At 41.2% G+C, this 7,046-nt stretch overlaps 1 long non-coding RNA gene across 5 annotated transcripts; it reads left to right on the top strand.

Moving 5' to 3' along the window:
- The first annotated feature begins 2,766 nt into the window (after window positions 1-2,766).
- On the top strand, window positions 2,767-6,147 carry LOC124676788. Of its 5 annotated transcripts, none has more exons than XR_006993799.1 (12): window positions 2,767-2,802; window positions 2,878-3,012; window positions 3,141-3,229; window positions 3,316-3,399; window positions 3,551-3,704; window positions 3,777-3,939; window positions 4,076-4,116; window positions 4,262-4,309; window positions 4,899-5,042; window positions 5,354-5,522; window positions 5,646-5,773; window positions 5,982-6,147. It is a non-coding gene; the product is annotated as an uncharacterized LOC124676788 (long non-coding RNA). The 5 variants fall into 5 exon arrangements; XR_006993802.1 differs by having other exon boundaries at window positions 3,551-3,939; window positions 5,354-5,407; window positions 5,489-5,522; XR_006993801.1 differs by having other exon boundaries at window positions 3,551-3,939; window positions 4,899-4,947.
- Window positions 6,148-7,046: the final 899 nt, after the last annotated feature.

Here is a 7,046-nt window from a genome sequence, read left to right as displayed (position 1 = left end):
TTGACTTATTCTATGAGTCCCATATCTCTTGAGATTGATCAACTATCTTGTTATAATATTAATAAAAGTAAGTTTGAAAGTTTTTATTCCACTATTCTTGAACTTGATAAAAATTATGTGTTTGGAAATCATGAGAAGCATGCTGCATGTGATAGTTATATTGTTGAGTTTGTTCATGAAGCTACTGAAAATTATTATGAGAGAGGAAAATATGGTAGTAGAAATTTTCATGGTACTAATACACCTCTCTATATGCTGAAATTGTTGAAGTTACACTTGTTCTATCTTCTTATGCTTGTCACTTTGTTCTTCATGAATTTATTTGTGTACAAGATTTCTTTGCATAGGAAGCATGTTAGACTTAAATGTGTTTTGGATTTGCCTCTTGATGCTCTCTTTTGCTTCAAATACTATTTCTTGCGAGTGCATCATTAAAACTGCTGGAGCCCATCTTAATGGCTATAAAGAAAGCAACTTCTTGGGAGATAACCCATGTGTTATTTTGCTACAGTACTTTATTTTATATTTGTGTCTTGGAAGTTGTTTACTACTGTAGCAACCTCTCCTTATCTTAGTTTTGTGTTTTGTTGTGCCAAGTGAAGCCTCTAATCGAAGGTTGATACTAGATTTGGATTTCTGCGCAGAAACAGATTTCTATCTGTCACGAATCTGGGCTGTTTTCTCTGTAGGAAAATCAAAAAAATATGCCAATTTACGTGCGTGTTCCTCAGATATGTACGCAACTTTCATTAGTTTTGAGTTTTCTGATTTGAGCAACGGAAGTATTTTATTAAAATTCGTCTTTACTGGCTGTTCTGTTTTGGCAGATTCTGTCTCTGTTTTTTGCATTGTCTCTTGTGGACTTTAAGCGAGCTTTTCTAGACATAGAGAGCTGTAGCTAATGTTTTATTGAGTTCTTGCAATGTGCCACTACAGGACCAAGGTGGATTCAAATTTTTTGAGTACTAACCCCTCTAATGAAGTTTATGAGAAGTTTGTTGTGAAGGAAGTTTTCAAGGGTCAAGAGAGCAGGATGATATATGATCAAGAAGAGTGAAAAGTCTAAGCTTGGGGATGCCCCCGTGGTTCATCCCTGCATATTTTAAGAAGATTCAAGCGTCTAAGCTTGGGGATGCCCAAGGCATCCCCTTCTTCATCAACTTATCAGGTTCCTCCCCTGAAACTATATTTTTATTCGGTCACATCATATGTGCTTTACTTGGAGCGTCTGTGTGCTTTTATTTTTGTTTGTGTTTGAATAAATTCGGATCCTAGCAATCCTTGTTTGGGAGAGAGACACGCTCCGCTTTTTCATATGAACACTTGTTCTTCGTTTTACTTTTAATGTTCAATGATAAAAGTTGGAACCTATAGCACTTATTATTATTTGGTTGGAAACGAGAAAATGCCTCATAATGTCTTGGATAATTTGACACTTGGCAATTGTTTTGAGCTCTCAAATAGATTAAGTTTTTTTTTCATGTGGTTTAAACCTATTAGTGGAGAACTACCGTAAAGCTTGTTGAAATTGGTTTGCATAATTGATCTCTCTTAAGGTCTAGATATTTTACGGTAAAGTGTTTGAGCAACAAGGAAGACGAGTGTAGAGTATTATAATGCTTGCGATATGTTCTTATGTAAGTTTTGCTGTACCGGTTCATACTTGTGTTTGCTTCAAACAACCTTGCTAGCCTAAGCCTTGTATCGAGAGGGAATACTTCTCATGCATCCAAAATCCTTGAGCCAACCACTATGCCAATTGTGTCCACCATACCTACCTACTATGTGGTATTTCCTGCCATTCCAAAGTAAATTGCTTGAGTGCTACCTTTAAACAATTCAAAATGCTTCTCAATTTGTGTTAATGTTTTATAGCTCATGAGGAAGTATGTGGTGTTTATCTTTCATTCTTGTTGGGCAACTTTCACCAATGGACTAGTGGCTTCATCCGCTTATCCAATAATTTTGCAAAAAGAGCTGGCAATGGGATTCCCAGTCCCAAATTAATTAAACTAAATAGACACTCCTCCATGGTATGTGATTGTTGGACGGCACCCGAAGGATTCGGTTAGCCATGGCTTGTGTAAGCAAAGGTTGGGGGGAGTGTCATTACTTCTATAAATGTTCCTAGACTACCCGGCCAACCAGGGCATCCAAAGGGGCAAACCTTCGTTGGTCGTCCGATCGGTGCTGGACAGTAAATTTTGCCTCCCGCAGCGATTGACCACCGTCCATTTTACCTCTTCCTCGTTCACGTTAGCGCTCGTGCTCGAGAAGTCTATGACATTTGGGGTCTTCTTTGAGTGGGGTCGCGTGGCGGAGGCAAGAGGGCTCGTGCTGTGAGTCCGTCATTTCTCTTGCCTAAGCCGAAAACCTAGACACCACGATTGGCTCCGCTTCCTCCTGTCTTCCCCAATCCGCCGCATTCTCTCCTCCTCCCATTTTGCCCAACTCAGGTCGCCCAGGAGGTCGGAGCACAGTGGACCGCGCATCGACCTCGCCGCTCCTCTTCCGAGCGTTGGAGAAGCATGGTCGGGAGGCAGCGCGGGCGCCGCCGCCTCGTGCCTCGCTCGGGCCGCTGCGTAGAGCGCCAGGAGGCCATGGTAGCCACCGGTCGCGGGCATCAGGCCGTGGCCGCATCAGCCGCCGCCCCAGCGGTCTTCTCTCTCTCCCCACAGGGTGGTCGCCCTCTCTAGTGCGTCGGAGCGCCGGATCGGTCGATGTGAATCAATGGTGAGCCAAGGTGAGCGAATCTTTCCACGCCGGCTACGTCCTCCTCCTCCTACATCTACAGCGACGCCGGTAACCAACACCTCCTCTTCTCCCTTCTTCCACCCTCCCTGGATTTCCGCCTCTAATTTAATTTGGATTTCGCAGCTAGGGTTGGGTGTCCCTTCTTCTTGTCCTCTACGACCTTGGGTTGCAAGGAGCCAACCCGGGGAGGACTCGAGGCTCAGTGGCGTTCCTTACGGCCGTCCGGGATCCCCTCTCCTTCTTCTTTTAATCCATCTGGTTGAGTTTGTTTTCCACTTTTAGCCATTGAACAATCTTTGCTGCTGGAGATGAGATCCATATCTAATTGAAAGATATTTGCTGCTGGAGATGAGATCCACATCTAATTGAACGATCTTTTGCTGCAGGAGATGAGATCCACATCTAATTTTATAGAAATCACGGTTCGAGCTGCTCTGGAAAGGTCTCAACTCAGCTGCGCTTCTTCCTTGCTCAGGTATACTTCGCTCTCTGTTTTCCTTGTATGAGTGTGTTCATTTTGTTCGCATTATCCTAGCTAGCTCTACCTTTTTTTTTCTGCAGGCGTTTGTTGATTTCTCTGAATATTGGTTGGACATTGCCCATGTAGCACTCACCCAAGTGTGTACTATGCTAATATCTACCACGGTATAACTCATCTTCATGATGTACCATTACTTTTATAGTTTCAGTGCTGATTATTATTTCCTTACCTTACAATGCCATATTTGTAGCAGTAATTAATGTTTTTCTAGCTATATTTTTCACTGTTGTTGGAATTATCTTGCTCTAATGGCAGACATGACGGGCGGGAGTCCCGGAAGAGGGTGACGGATGGCCACAGTAGCTCGCAGCAGGACGACGATGCATGAGGGCGCACGGAGCAGGGTGGCGCTCGCCTTGAGGAGCTCGTCCATGATCCAATACCCAGACGATGGAAAGGTCTATGCATGGTGAGCTGCTAAAAAAAGGATTGGTTCCCCTATGGTGATGTTGATCACTTCCTCTGAATGATGTTGATATAGGTCTTTTTGGTCATGTCGAACCCTTCTGTTGGATATGGAGGACGACAAGCAACTATCTTCTTGGCCTTCTTGTGGTTTATTGAATAGCAGCGTCACTGCATCGAGTGACCGCCATTACCTCCGTCATGAACTTGGATTGGCAGCTGGTCATACTCTATTTGAGGTGAGAATGTTGACATCTAATATCATAGTAATTTTCAAATCTGTACCAATAATACTTAGGCAATACAATGATTACTAATTTTTTCCCTTTTTACATTTGTTATGTGTATTCTGACTTCTTTATTTTGCTGATGTAGTTCAAATATTCTGCTTATGATGCAGTGAGATAATATGCCAGGTTTGCCTCTTCATAGTTCACTCCCTTTGCTACTTCTATATGCAAGGTGTATTTGGACTATATACAAATGATAACTTATGTTTTATGTTGTAGTACAAAATTTGTAGTAAAAGCAAATATATGATTTTATGCGTGTCCTCTGTAGGTACCCTTCCTGTCGCCGCTGCGCCAGAATGACACTACCTCCACCAAGGTATAAGAGCCTGCACTCATGCTGCTAACGTGTGATTTATCTTACTCGTCAAGCTTTGTATTCTGTGATTATATTGCTCAGGTTATGTTTACGTATTCCGTCGCCTTCGTCGGTCTGAGCTGGTTTTAGATTATTGGTTGTTTGGCTACCTGCTAAGGATATATATATGTTTTCGCGGTGCAAAATATATGAGATGAAAGGTTGTAGAAGTAGGACATTCATTAAATTTTGAAGTGTTATATTTAGTCTGGTATACTTAGATGAGTAACAAAGTTTTATTTCCTCACCATGGACAGATAATGTTAAGCACATCGCAGTAACCACAGAATGGACCTCAGTCCTTCAATACAAAAGAATAGTTTGTGGAGTAAATACTTAGTAATTTGCGAACATTCCCTGCAATATTGTGTCCTTGCTTAAAGAAATGTGCATCTCAGGAACATATTGAAATTGAAGTTGTTTTAGCCTTGTCCTTGCAACATTTTGTCCTTATGACTATTTACTCTATGAGTTTCAGGTTCATTATATTGATTGATTTAGCCTTTGGTATCTGATGCATCTTGTTTTTCAACGTCTTTGATTTTTGCAGCAGCAAGTCATGCATGTGCGTGCAGTTCACACGCAAGAAATTCCAACCAGTGAGTATGAAGCTTTAGATTTCAGACACCCAGTTGCTACTACTATCTAGAGGTTTTGCATATGCATGCAGTTCACATGCAAGAAATTCCAACCGGTGAGTATGAAGCTCTAGATTTCGGACACCCAGCTACTTGCTGCTACTACTAACTAGAATAACAACTGAAGCTACTATTTAGCAAGCTGATTTGTGTAAAACAAATCTCATTTGGAGTTATTTATATATGTGATGTGTAAAGCTTGACTATATGGATGAATTAATGTGCTATTTATTTTAATGTGCCCTTTATTTATATGGTTCGAAAACCAAATGGTTGATTCAATGGTGTAGTTGGTAGACACATCGCTGATGTGTGTAATTTTGCGTCACGGTTAATTTTGGCTGATGATAATATTACTATGATGCAGGCAGTACCTGGAAGTGTTCTGGCAGCTGTGAATCGACTGTGAGGTCTTCCTTAGGTACCCCTGCATTACTACCTTATCAATTGGTGTTAGGTCATGTTCAGAAACTCTCTGAGCCACTACAGTTTGGTTATCCAGGAGATTCACAGACATCGACAACAACCATCTGTAGGTATGATTATCCCACTCACCTCTCTTCTCCTCTATTCCATCATGCTTGTCTTTTTTCACGGGTGGAGGTGGTTGTCTAATTTTATAATCATGTCTTAATGCCCTTCGGTTTGTTTTCTGTCAGTTTAGGATCGACTTCTTCCTCTCCTCCTAGGAATGGCTCTCTCTGTTTGGTGGAATAGGAAGGGAGCAAGTAGGAAACTGTGAAAATAATTCAGGTCTGATCCTCCACATCAAGCACCAGGCAACAAGGTACATCGTCACATTTCCTCTCTTCTGTATTGATAATGAACACATATGTTTTCTTCTTGATGTGACAATTTTTGCATCACCCACAAATTACATATATTTGCCTCTGTTACTGAAACCAGCAACAAAGTTTAAATGTCTTCCAGTTCTAGGCTAATAATGAAGCCCCTGGCTGTTTGTTTATTTTGTGCGTTATTTGTTTTTGTGCCAGGTCACGAGGATCCTACTACAGAACTATTCATGTCCCTGATACGCTAATGGTAACTATTAGTTCTCCATGTAACTGTACCATCTGCTAGCATCTCCCTGGACCTTGTGACGATAGAAATCTCCACCGTCCCCACCATGAGGGCATCAAGCAATCAACTCAGGTCACCTATCTCCTATTCTCCTTACTCCATTCTTAATTCTGATACAGTTCTGCTTGTTCATCACAAACACACATGATTGAAGGTGTATCCATTCATTGTAGTCTGTCAAGTGTAGTTCTAGCAGTAAAGTAGAAGCTGAAAAATAACTTGAACACCCGGCCATGTTTACCTCCACTGCCCCACTGGTTGAACCGTCCAGTTGTAATGCAGGAGAGCAGTTTTTTTTGTTGCCGATGTTATTTCCCTACTCGCATGCTCTTTGCTTTGTCACTTAGAAATTGCAGTGGTAACTTAGTTAAAGAAGACTTGAATTCGTTAGCACTGACAGATGATCATATTATCACTTAGAAAATGTCCGGCATGCTGCAATTAAGCGTTTTCCATATATCTGATATTTAATAACTTCTAACATGATTTTGTGTGTTATTCATCTTTTCTGATACCAAAACTATCACATACCTGATATTTTATATGCTTATAGGCTTGCAGCAGTTTCCGCTCTCAGGGTTTTATTCCTCCATGTTCTTCTCTTTGTGTGCACCCCTCCCGCAGCTCCATGTTTTTTGCCTGACCATTTGGGATCAGAATTTAGCCACTTCAAACCTTCTGCATCCCTTTTTTCGTGTGATTAATTAGTGTTGCGTAAGATTTAACAAAGCATTCTTGCTGACAATCAATCCTCTATTGCATTCACTCACATATTTGCAATCAAACGAGTATATATGCTTATGATGATGTTGGAGCCTAAGGATATCATGTTTGATAGTGACGACGATGATGTCAGGTCCTACATTGATATTCTCTTAGTGCTGCATTTATACTTAAGCCGCCATTCGGTAGCAGCAATTGTTAATTCGAAATAGTGTTAGATATATTTTTTCACAGAAGTTCATATGTGGAGCCAA

This window comes from Lolium rigidum, chromosome 7, assembly GCF_022539505.1.
Source record: "Lolium rigidum isolate FL_2022 chromosome 7, APGP_CSIRO_Lrig_0.1, whole genome shotgun sequence".
Taxonomy (NCBI): Eukaryota; Viridiplantae; Streptophyta; class Magnoliopsida; order Poales; family Poaceae; genus Lolium; species Lolium rigidum.
This window is presented reverse-complemented; position numbering and strand designations above follow the sequence as displayed.